This window comes from Vanessa tameamea, chromosome 13 (assembly GCF_037043105.1).
Source record: "Vanessa tameamea isolate UH-Manoa-2023 chromosome 13, ilVanTame1 primary haplotype, whole genome shotgun sequence".
NCBI lineage: Eukaryota > Metazoa > Arthropoda > Insecta > Lepidoptera > Nymphalidae > Vanessa > Vanessa tameamea.
In genome coordinates, this window is record NC_087321.1 from 6,990,771 (window position 1) to 7,004,679 (window position 13,909).

The following is a 13,909-nucleotide window of genomic DNA, read 5'->3' on the forward strand; positions in this document are numbered from 1 at the left end:
ATTCGACTAAAAATAAGTATAAATTACAGGTGAAGTGTAATTATGCTAAAAGCTCAATTTGCATCTGCTCATTTTATAAGTATAAAGTTATAATAATGAGCGCGCTGAGCATATCTTTAAAAGGTTGCAATTTATGCTGCACCGATATATTTTTAGGTCATTGATAAGTATATGTAATAGTTTCAATAAATAAAAATAAAAAAAACGGACAAGTGGGATTCGGACTCGCGTACTGAGGGTTCCGTAACCACAGAAAAATAAACAAACTGACACTGATGTAAAAACAAATTTATGGTTTCCGGTTTTTTCCTAATTTGCCACGTTTCATGATTCTAGGTAAACGGGTTTATAGGTTTTGTTTGCCTTTGCGTAATTATGGGAAATGTGACATAAGCCATATATTTTGATTGCTTAGCCTAAGAGGTTTGATTTTTTCACTGCTCCAAGAGATCGTTGACCTCAGTATTTGATATTGACGGACAAACAGACCACGAGGTGATCCTAATAATTTAATAAAATTAAAATAAGGGTTCCTTTTTTCCTTAAGTGGTACGGAAACCTAAAAAGAATACATATTATTATGTTGTTCAATATGTATAGCTTCTGCGATAAAGTTTGGTGCTTGTTTCAATACGCTGCTCCGATGCGGTTTTAGTGGATTTACGTGGCAGATTCTCATCCACTACGAGGATTCGAGGAGGACACCCGTACGTGCAAGGTTTCCTCGCGAGGTTTCCCTTTACCGCCGAGCACGAGATGAATAAATGTTTTTTCTTGATTTGTGGTTATACTTGTTGCATTTAATTTGTTCTATAATTAAGAGTGTTCGATTTGATTTGTTTTGTGAATTAGATATTAATGTAATACTTTTTCGGACGACGCGCGGATACAATAAGCTTAGGTTTTATATGATATTTTTTATAATGTGTGATTCAAATCTTTCAACTTAATTTTAAAAAAGTTCTACACAATCGGTTGAGTTGTAATTACTTTGTATTCCGGTGATTACGCATGACAATTTAAAAGTGCTTCAAAAGGTTCTTTTTAAATTAATATATTTTTAATTTGATTATTTTGTATGTTTGTGACGATTCAATCTACTACATATATTAAATAAATATAGCAGTTTAAAATGCTTGTTTTTTTAAGAAAAGTTTATGTAATGATCTTATTTAAATAATGAAAATGAAATATTATAATACCATTAGTATCGTCCACCCGTCCGTTATACACCGCCCCACGCGCATTTTTTTTAATTATTTATTTAAATATCTTATAATATTTCTAAAGGTATGTACTGGACCTAATTGCTAAGTATAAACAACTGTGTTATTTATTATGACTAGAGTTTACACAATGGTCGAGATTCGATCATAATCAATGAATATTATTGAAAAATATTTTCTTTATTAATTAAAACAAAAATCCAAGAAAGTCGGTTGACTGATAGAGGAGGAAAAGGTACTGAACTATTTTGTCTTTATGAAACTACTGTATTATAAATAATAACTTCATCAATCAAAACTTGCCTATTTACAATATTAATAAGATTACTTTGTTTGTATGTATTATAATATTTTGTATTATAAGCTTTAGATGCGAATGTTCTCCTTGTCTGTCTTTTTTATCATTAAGGTAGGCGGACGAACAAATGGGCCACCGGTAAGTGGTCACCACCGCCCATTGCCAATGGTGCCGTAAACAAACACGCTTTACGATTTCACGATCAAGCCACTGAACCGAATTTGATGAAATTTAGTATGAGGCAATCTTGAACCCCAAAGAAGGACATAGACTTTTTCACATCTAACACCTGATAACTAACCCCTAAAACACGAGCGAAGCCGCAGATGACAACTAGTTACCCATAAACAAATATATAAACATACATTGTTAAAACGCTAAATTGATTAAATAGTATGTAAGTATAAAGTTATTTGAAGTATTTAATTTTAAACTAAAACGTTTTGAATTTTCCCTTGGCGACGACTCATTTCATTTCTCCGACATTCGCAGAGTTGGTTCATACGTAGCTGCAATTCGTCGTTTGTATTATACAGAAACTAAATAAACTAATTATGACTTAGGTCAGTCCCATTTAAATTATTTGAGCGAGTTACTACGTTTGATGATGTTACTTTGATTCTGAATTTGTAGCGCGGTTATCCCTCGGGATGAGAACTGGTATTTCTGCAAAATGTGTTACAACTTCCAAGCCACAGTTATGTTGTATATCTAAGCGTATCGATAAATTTTACTTAAGTTTCAGTTGTGAGAAAATATGCTTCATTTGAATAAAATAGTTTTACTGGATTAGGGATTGATTTTAAGAATTTCTATAATGAAAATTCAAAGGAACTTACTTATAGAGCTTACTGTTATTATTTTTAAAATTCCCTAAAATGTAAAATAAGTGCTTGTATATGTACTATCTAATTCTGTGCATAGGCTTTCTCGTTTGTTAAGGAAATGGATTTGTCACATTACGTCGCTTCACAATGGGTAGGTCTGTAGATGTATGCATAACACGTCACTAGTTCAATGTTCTATTGGCTAGTTGTAAGTCACTAGATTCTGCATTCGTGGTTTCAAATCCAAGTTTGGTAAATTAAAAAGGGCTTTATCGAGAAGTTCTTAATAATAGACTACACTTAGAAGCTATTTAGTGTCATGCTGTTGTGTCTAAAATTGAAGAAAGTTGGTCGTTTTACACATGTTCTTCTGGTAAATTTTTGTTTCCGTAATGTACATTTGTGTTCTCTATAATGCAAGGATTTCCTGCGAAGACAGCAAGATAGCCCAACATTCCGACAGGACACTATAGATGAACGTTTGTTCGCTGCTTTTGGAGAGTGTCATATCACGGAAAAAGGCTTCGTATTCTGGTGCAGTCAGCACTGGTGAGTCCACATACAAAACCATTTCATGTGGGAGAAACACGTCGAGACGTCCTTCCAGTGAGATAAATAAAATCGAGTTTTGGTTGGTCGATAATTCAAATTAACGTAACAATCTTTAAATGTCCCATGCCTCGTTTTGAGAAAAAGTCTTGGTACTTATTCCACCAGATCACTCCAATGCGAGTGGGTAGATAGGTACACTTGTGGCTAATTGTCACCGACACATTCAGTTTTCTTCATGATGATTTATTATAAATTAACGTATAATTAATTTAAAAAAAAATCAAGAACAATTCACGTTTTTGAATTTTAATTTTAAGTATCATTAACTATTTTATATGTTAAGCCTTATTTGAGCTATAATTTACACTCTATAGGATTGGTATATTGTAACGTTTCATTGTGTCCAAATAAAAATGTCATTAAAAAACAACTATTTGGAAATCCACACCCTGTGCGTACGATTTCCTAGTGGGGTTCACATTTTACGAGCGGACTGCGACCTAAGTAAAAGACGAATCTTTGTATAGAGTCCTTTTGTCATTTTTACGGCGGTCCGTCGAAAGCTTTTACGAGTCGATTCATAGTTCTACCCAGATACCTGGTTGAAAGGTAACATAAGTAATGTAAGCGATAGTTATTAAATCTTTTTCATTCGCAATTTAGCTGAAAACGAAATAGGAAAGAAAATTCCAGGTTATTTTTTTTTTAAATGTTGTAAAAAGCTTCATACAGTAAAGGTTCAGTACCCTGCTGGGCTCGTTAAAAATTCAAGATTGAATTTATTGATTGAATAATTATTAGTAGAACGTATTCAATCTACGTTAATAAAATTCAAATAATGATTAAAAGTAAACGGAAATTCGCCTCTAAATAGTAATATAAAATAATGAAAAGGTTAACACAGTCAGGCATTTTCTCGCTTTTCTCTTTATTCAGGAGCTCAAGTGCAGCTTTAAAATATTTGAAGTTAGAAGGGCGAGCGGCAAACGAAATATAAATTTTCTCGAAACTTCTATTGCTGTGTCACTGTGAGTGGACCGTGAAGTAGCTAACAAATTGAATGACCGTGGAAGTCAGGAAAACTCATCCAAGTTCCATTGTAGACTTTTTTCGGCAATACGAAGTATCAAAAAAAAAAAAACGATGCGAGTTATTTGATTCTCTTTCGAGTAAATAAAACTATGAACGGAATCATCGTTTTCTGATTCATTCGCAGGGTTACAATAGTGCGGATGAAAATCCCAGTGCGATGTTATTTGTGCTCGAAAGTTTGTGTAAATCGATCGGCCAGTAAGCGCTTGATGCTTCAGATATTAAAGGGATTTTATTATTTTTAACATTTATAAAGTATGATAGTGCTGGAATATTATCATAAATGTATTATATTTCACCTTTTATTATAGTTTTTTTCATATTTTAAAATATACAGTAGCGTATACGTATCACTGCTGAGAGATCTTCTTAATAAATAAAATAAGCAAGCGGCCATTACCGCTCTTGGCTTTTTTATATTTGAAAATATAGTTTCTATTTCATAATTAATTCTTAATAATACAATAAAAAAATGCATACAATTTAATTTACATTAGGTAATATACATGAAATTGCGCTTTGAACAACTTAATTAGTGTAAAACTTTTTCGAAGCTGCGTATCTCAATTTGAATGGCGTCTAGACTAAGTTTGAATACTAAATAAACGCCTTCAGTCGTTGCAGAAGTTCTATTCGAGCGATTTACTCGGTATCTTAGTATTATTGCGCCAAGTTATATAGTAGCGAAAACCCGATGTTTGTAGTTAGTCAACTATTTTTACGAGATGTAACTTTAGATTTAATTTAGTTATACTCGTATAACGTGACGAAACAGAAGTGATTGTAAGAGCTTATTTGAATAAAGAATATATTGGTTATGTAAAATAATATTGATTTGGGTAAGCAATAATTTAGATTAATTAAATCATGGGGGTGAATTATATGCTATTATAATGCTGTTGAAACACTTGAAACTTGGAGCAGTAGTGCAAAAAACTTCATTAAAAGTATAACACCTCGCTATATTGCCTCCACAGGTGACAGGATGGCTGGTTCGTTTTTTGCCCAGAGGATCGGAATTGCGATTCAACGGAGAAATGCTGCTAGAATTCTTGCCATTATTCCACGCGGTCAAGATTGATACGTTAACTATTTTTAATTCATATTATGTTATAGTATGTTATAATATTTAAGGAGTTCAACTTAATAATTCTTATGTAATAAACATAATTATGAGGCCTAATTTGTCCAGATCAACAGTTGTCTATGAATTTTCATTAAATGTTTGTTATTATAGATGTCTGTTTGCCATAAGCAGCTACTCACTAGAAAGAAACCAATAAAACAATAATAAGATATTTCTAAATTCCGTCCAACTGATTTTATTTCAAGGTTTCAACTGATTGTATTTTAATTTTATTTCTTTAAGTTCACCTGTTAGTAAGTATGAGTCGAATCTTGCAAAAGATTTCTAATTTTAGGGAATATTTTACAAACACTATTGGTGTTGGTGATAACACATCTTACATTCAGATCATTGTACGGACGGGAGCATCTTAATTTTCGTTTGCTTCATTCAAATCGCATGAATTCTGCACCATGTTTATAGTCAAGCTAAACATATGTAAGTATAGCAGAAAACGTCTTTGCCCAGCAGGGGGGTCCATAGATATGAGACTAGGGACTATGAGATAAGACTCACCAACACTAGTAGAAGTCAGAAATACTTTGTAATATAAAGGAAAATAATTATGGTCGTAATAAAAGTGTGGTTTTAAAAGGAAACGTTCATCTCAGCTAATTGGAATTGGTCGAGGCAATTTGCAAGCATCTGGCGTTATCTATGTACTTCCCATTGTGAGACATGTATGTGTTTGTATGTACTCTGTTGATATAGTTATTGCGTCTATAATTATGTTATCTTATGTATTCGTTGCGATAAAACACGAGTTTTGTATTATTTTTTTTCAAATATTATTGTGACGTCATAACCGATTTCAGGAACAGCGGCTAATCTTAAGATCGAGCAGCAAACTATACAGGACATATTTTAGTTACGCGCGAGAGATAAGTGGATTGTATTAAGATGAGTTTTTTATAGCATAGGTTGCCGGACGAGCATATTGACTACCTAATGGTAAGTGGTCACCACTGCCCATAGACAATGGTGCTGTAAGATATATTAACCATTCTTAATCTCTATTTCCTCACTCTCATAATATTATGGGACGTCAAATCCGACTCTTTGAGTGCAGAGAATTTAGGCTCAGTACCATCTTTACGTGTTTTCTGAAGCACGGGAGTATACACACTCCAAACTTCTAGACTTTAGGCTGTTAGTGATAATGTTTCCATAGAAAACATTAACATTAACATTTTATTAGCCCGGCCTGCGATTTCAATTCAAGACCGGAGGATGAGGGTTGAAAGTTTGTATAGAAATCCGTCATTTTTGAAGATAGAAACATGATACTTTATTTTTGGAATACAGATTAAAAATGATTTAATACGTATTTAAGTGTTTCTAGATATTCTACCTCTAAGGGGTTTAATAGGGGTTGATATTTCTTATATAGATTAGTCTGGAAGGCCGTTATTTTTTAAGTTAGATGCATGAAATTTTATTTTTGTTTTACTGATTAAAAATGAGTAAATACGTATTTAAGAGTTTCTCGATATTCTACCTCTGAGGGGTTGAAATAAGGATTGAAAGTTTTTATGAGTCATCCATTTTTTAAGTTAAAAACATAAAACTATTTTTGTGACTCTGATTAAAAATGAGTAAATACATATTTAAGCGTTTTTTGATATTCCAACTCTGAGGGGGATGAAATAAGGGATGAAAGTTTTATGGAAGTCCGTCATTTTTTAGATTAAAAACATGAAACTTTTTTTTGGGATACTGATTAAAAATTAGTTGATACGTATTTAAGGATTTCTTGATATTTTACTCCTTAAGGGAAAAAATAGAGGTTGACATTTCGTATACAGGTTATTATGGAAGTCCGTCAGCCTTAATTTAAAAAATTGTTGACACTTTTCGTAGTAATCTATATATACTCTTATCTGAATATCATTCTGATACTAGTGTCATTGGGAGATCATCTTGGATCTAAGATGATTTTTCAACGTTCCAAGTTCAAATACCACTGTTTTATAATAATTTATATGATTCTTTTAGAATTACAGGTAATAATATCATACTAGGAAAATGGGTCATCAGTATAGTAGGCTGTAAATATCGTATCGTCGCACAAAGGCTTCAAGTAATTGGAGAATGGATTATAACTCATGATAATATGACCTAGGAATTATAACCACGTATTACCTATATTTAATTAAGTTAAGTGGTAACGGTTCAACAGTTAGCAGGTTGCATAGCTTTGTGAAAGTTTGAAGTTCGGTTCTAACTCATCGGGACATTGGCATGCACTAAAAAAAGCTTAACGCTTAGCTGAAAAAGATGTAGGTATATTAGTTAGTCTTTGAAATACAGTGAACCACTATTATTTAAAAAAAAAAGTTTAAATCAACTTCCTTGATAGAGTGGAATGCGAAGATTTTATGAACACGAGTAAAGAAGTTATTCATGTTTTTTCAGCGGAGTAAAATCAACATAAATACTTGCTCCTTCGCTCCGTTGCACGATAGTTAATTGAATAAATTACTTAAAACAATTATTTGCATAATAAATTTACAAGACTTGTTTAAGTAAAAAACACAATGTAAATGAAATGAAGAAATCTGAATATGTATGGTTACATTTAGAATAGCATTAACTAATTAAAGAATCTATTATTTTTATACAGTACATCCAAAGTCTACAATAGTCTACAATTCAGTCTACAATTACGTACCTAAAGTTACTATTTAAATAAATTTAACCGTATATTTATATAACTTTGCGTTTATTCAAAATATTTTTTAGAAATTTTGAAACCTATGACAGGTTTTGTTTTGATTTCATTGTAAACATCACATATCAGTCTACATTTAGCGCAAAAATAATGACACCTTTTTAAATGAAATTTTTAATGTCAAATAGTACATACATGAGTTCAGTTAGAATTGGAGTATGTCGTTAACGATTTGCCTACTTTATTTTGTTTACGTTTTTCATTTTTTTTCTTATACAGTAGTTCCTTTCTCTAACCGACCAGACCAAAATTAAATGTACTAAAAACTAACCTTTTTTTGTCTCTGCTACTGAGGTCTTGAGATATACTAGTCGTAAATTGACATATGAAAATATTTAATGTCTTTATTATTTCGTCTTACAAAAGTAAGATTATTTTAGTAGATAAATAAATGTAATTGTACGTAAGACATTATGATTATGAGATGAATATGATTAACAAAAAACTGCTATCTATCTATCTAGAATCTATATTTCGTTGCAGTGGTTGGTTTAAATTTAATATACATATATTGTACAAACCAGAATTATAAATAGATTTTGCATCAAACCGGAATTGATTACATTTTTATATTTAGTAAAGTTTTTTTTCTGATTTCTCGTTAGCCCAGCTGTAGTTTGTCACAAGCTGCCGTAAATTCAAGTGAGTCGGCGAAATATTTTATATAGTCCAATAAAAAGAAGCAAAGTGTAGCCGCAAAGTATAACTTCTATCTAACTTATATCGCTGTAGAGTGGACGGCAAACAAATTGAATGATCGTAGAAGTTAAGAAAACTTGTTCACGTTGCAGCTGAGGGAACATTTTTAGAATACTGTTATTTCACATTGAATACTGTTTTTATTACGTTAAATATTAATAACATTATCATTTTAAAATATTGTGAAGATATCGGGGGTACGGCTGTGTCATCAAGTCTCGCTCACCTGTTACATCCTTTCCTTAAAGTCATTCATGGCAATTTCAAAACCCTGTAATTTCGTTGTGGACAAAGCTAGAAGATTTATTTTTCCTGACCAAACGAACCTTTGTTTGTTGGTATTCAGACTAGTTAAATTTTCAAATGACATAATATTTAAACGAATAGTTTATTTTGAATTCAGCAGCCTTTATAGATTAAAGACTCGTTTATTCAATAAAGGAATGTAAATATGAAAACATTCTGAAAAAAAACCTTTATTTGTTTACGGTTTGTAAATATCTTTTCACATTTTTTTTATGGCAATTAATTCTTGAATGGAATAACAATGACAGAAGGCACGCGTAATGCGAATATAAGGATTGTAATGAACAAAAATACATTGAATTTCTTAACTACAAAATAAACTATTAAAACAAGAGGAATATAATCAGCAAAAAAAAAAAATGCAAAAATAACAATAATACTGAAACATATTTTTTTTTCTTATTTAAAATATAGTTAATAATTTAGGTAAATAAAAAAAAAAAGTCTATGATAACGTAGTGACTATGCCATCAGATAGCCCATTTGCCAGTCAACTACCTATTTTATAATAATAAATAGCCGTGCGATTCATTATATTTATTATAGTATTGTAAAAATCTGTATCTAATATTCATTCATTCGGTCATCATTCAGTCATTATAAAATATGTTGGTAACTAATTAGGAAACAATTTTGACAAAGTTGTTGAAACTACTTCCATAGATACTGAATAAAATGATCAAGGAACTGTGTCAACGACTTCCCCGTGGTATTTAAAACATTTAAATTTTCATTATTATCGATTTTATTTTGTTAGGCATGATAATTGAAACTGAGCGAAGAGAATGATTGAGCTCAGAGAGAAGAACATTAAAATACTGTTTCCTGAAAGAATTTCCACTTTTATACTTTGTACATTTTATGTAGTATTGGTGATGAGCAGATGAATTAAAATATAGGACCAATAATCAAACCAATTTTTATTTACTTGGTGGTAGGGTTTTGCGCAAGCACATCACGAAAGGAAGCTGATTCCAGAGTGTTTGTGCAAAGCAAAAAAAAACCTAAAAAAACGCCTTGTATAGATTAATACAACTAATAGAACTTTAGGCAAACTACCTTAGTTCCCAAAGTCGATGCGATGTAAGGAATGGTTAATAATTCTTACAGTGCCAACGTATGTAGGCGGCAATACTCACCATCAATGTGATCGATAAAAAATTGTAATTATATATTGTTTATAAAAAAAAAAAATTAACGTCGAATTCTTATCTAAACACTTGTACACATGGAAAAGTAACGCAAAAGCGTTACTGTCCGAGGTTTGAGGTACGAATGATTGGGTCTATAAATTATACATGCGCAAAACATCAACAATTTAAGATATAGGCTTCACGGGAGCCAAATTAATGAAGAACGGTCAAGCGGGATTTATTAGGGGTCTGTTGGATCGTTCCCATCTTTTAGAGTAGATTATTCTAAGGGAATGGCATTTGCAAATAGTTTTTCTGAAGTAAATATGTTACAGTCATTATTTTTTATATTATTTTAACAATTAAATGTTGGAACTGTTATGCCAATGTTGCATCTACTAATATCTATCTAACTTAAGCATTTTTTTTAATATCGTACACAAAACACAAAATTAACGAACCCTAAAAATGGTCTGACCTGTAAAATAAATTTTGCCAAAAATTATCGGAAATATCATAAACGATATCTCTAATGTTAAGGCTAGGAATTTACTGATCGAACAACATAATGACTTTTTATATATGTATATTTATTTAGTGGTAGTTTTTAATTTGACAAAAAATACGTAAGTATTAATGGTTCTAAGCTGAATATAGGATTTTGATTATATTCAATCGAATAGCCCGACCTGGGGCTTCTGGGCCATGGGATCTACAGTCTTATCACCAGTCCAAAATAGTCCAATAAAATTAGTTAATACTCGTAGCTCAATACAGGTACATGTTTTTTTGGAAAAAGATTAATTGATATATTACAGTAAAGCGTTACATAGCAGCCAAAGCTCTAATTTGGGCAGCCGATTTCACCTAACAGAGAGGGCTCACAAATGGGCGGTATATCGAAAATCCATTGGTGTAATTTGAGGCGAGCCGAAGCGACATTGTCGCTAAGCGATTCAATTCTACGCGACCGCATCGTCTCTACGACTCTACATGGGTAATCGAATAAAAACGATTTTATCTAAACGCGCTAATGCTTATACATGCGACATTCCTTTTTGCAATAAAATCTGATAAAATGTATTTTTAGAGCATTTTATATTTTTATACCTGCTTTGAGTTGTGGCCTGTTTTTTTTTTAAATAATATGAAATAACTAGCTGTTACCCGCGGCTTTGCCCGCGTAGAATATGAATATGTTTATAAATTAATTTAAAATATTACGTTAATGTAAGACCTCTTTGTATACCACATTGGTGTGTTTTTCAGCCCTTAGGGTAGAATATACCGAAACGCTTAAATGGGAATCTACTCATTTTTAATCGGTGGCCCAAACATAAAATTTCATGCTTCTAACTTCAAAATGACAGACTTCCAGGCTAACCTTTATAAAAAATGTCAACCCCTACTTTTTTCCTTTAGGCGTAAAATATCAAGAAACGCTTAAATACATATCTACTAATTTTTAATCAGTGGCACAAAAATAAAGTTTCATGCTTCTAACTTAAAAAATTACGGATTTTCATACAAACGTTCAACCCCTATTTCACCCCTTTAGAGGTAGAATTTCCAAAACTCCCTCCTTAGCTGGGTGTCATGATATATTAGTTTATAAGTGTACAGCCTAAAATATAAGTTTTATGCTTCTAGTTTTAAAAATGACAATACTTTCAACAACTTACAACCTTTCATCCCCCTTTTCAAACCCTTACAGCATTTTTTCCAAATAAAAAGTAGCCTATGTCCTTTCTCAGGCTCTAGACTCTTTGTGTACCAAATTTCATTTAAATCGGTCCAGTAGTTTTGGCGTGAAAGCGAGACAGACAGACAGACAGAGCTACTTTCGCATTTATAATATTAGTATGGACTAGTATGGATTAATTAAAGATTAGTATCAAACGTTGCATATATTTAATACGTATCTTAGTTTATGCTATATGCGAGAATAGCTTTTCAATTAAGTCTAATTTTTGGTTCGGCTTCTTTAGCAGAGCTGATCGGTGTACATTGAGAGATCATTTTAAAATATATAATTTACATTTTCGAATCACGATATAATGTTATGCGTTATGTAATTTATATGTGCTGCAAAGTTTTTCTTTTGATTGATAAGTACTCTAAAATACAGTTTTTCCAACGGTTATATACCACCCATAGACAATAGAGCTTTATAAAATATTAACCATTTCTTACATTGCCAATGCGCCACCAACCTTGCAAACTAAGAATTATTATGTTGTGTCCCTTGTCCATGTAGTTACACTGGCTCACTCACCTTTCAAACCGGAGCACAACAATACAGACTAATGCTGTTTGGCTGTAGAATATTTGATGAGTGGGTGGTACCTACCCAGACGGGCTTGCACAAAGCCCTACCACTAAGTATATAGTATATAATATAGTCTTTAAATTTGTTTGTAAACAATTATTTATTTCCACGATATGCATTAACAACTTTAAGAAACTTATATGCAGGTGTTATTTTATTCAATGCCTGCGTATAAGAGTACAGAAGGAGAACTCTCAGGGTTCATGAAAAATTATACAATACATGTACCACCAGGACGATCACAAGGACATCGAATAACAACCAAACGGACAATAGACCACTTGAAGTGACTGAGTCAAGATTGACTTTGATCTTTAAGGTCAAAACAATTGAAATAAACAATAATTATATAAGGTTTCAACTGAATAGGATAAATAAGACAAGAACTGTTTTTATCACACTGAATATAACTTCTGAATTGGAATTTATTGAAATTATTCAGGATTATTGGAAAATCAAATTTTCACTAATTAATTATCAAGTTTGCTTAGAAGTTAGGAATTCTTTATATCTTTCGAATTTAAGCGGTTTTATATATATAGTTGATCGAGTTATAGATCAGACGATTTCTTTTTGCTGTGCTTTATGCAAATTTAGCATTAAAGTGGAAACAAACCCAAACTTATATTGCTTTATTAAATATAGAAGCATTTCACTTAATTATTTATAGTCAAATTAAACACTATCACCGGTTCGGAAAAGACAGTACCCTGACCTGAGAAGAACCGGCAAAACTCAGCGGGTCTTTTTTTGTTAATAAAATGACTACGTTATATTTATTATATATATTGTAAGGCTGCGAGAAAATACTGTGTAGTCCTCATTTTGGAATGGTCAAAGGTCTTAAATGAAAGATGTTCGTCGTTTTGTCATTTTACGACGAGACGTGGAAAGATTTTATGATTCAATTTTAGAAACGTATATTAGAGTCGCGTATAACTTGCTCTGTTCGAAAAAAATGCAAAAAATTCTTTATAGCACGAGGAAACATTAGTTTGAACATTTTGAGAAATCTAAAATTAACTTTTGGACAAAATGTAAAGTTTCAATATATCATTAACACCTATTCCCGTGCCTCGGAAATCACGTGTAGTCGTTGGTTCTGCGCCTGAATTCTTTCCGGTCATGTCGATATTCGTGTCAACAAGGCATCGTACACAAAAGAAAAAAAATTAAATATTCATCGAAAATTAATACGCATAAATGCGCCGGTTGTCCGAATGAAAAAAAATCTGCTGCGTCTTTACATTGTATGCATTGTAAAAAAATTTATAATGTTATCTGCACAAGACATTCCATGACAGAGTATAAAAGCATGAACCCAGATTTATTGAATGAATATCTATGACATAAATCAGTCGTTGTAAAGAACCAAAGAAGGGCAACAACACTAATACTCTTGTACGCACGTCATCACTTAACGTACAACAGGATTATGTGACACAACGTAATAAAAAATCACCATGCAACTACCTATCTGCTGACGCGAGAAGAATTTCGTCAGGTGCTAACGAACGAATTAAATTCAAAACTCCAAGACATTCTCAGAGTAGTTTTTTCGCTTGAGACATCGCTGTCATCGTTTCACCA

General features: G+C 31.9%; 1 protein-coding gene across 1 annotated transcript in view; it reads left to right on the forward strand.

The window, feature by feature from the left end:
• Positions 1-1,882: 1,882 nt before the first annotated feature.
• LOC113403364 (alanine--glyoxylate aminotransferase) overlaps positions 1,883-13,909 on the forward strand; it is a 336,845-nt gene continuing 324,818 nt past the window's right edge. The window contains exon 1 of the mRNA XM_064216836.1: positions 1,883-1,892. The gene's annotated coding sequence lies outside the window, so the exon portion shown is untranslated. The remainder of the gene's footprint in view (positions 1,893-13,909) is intronic.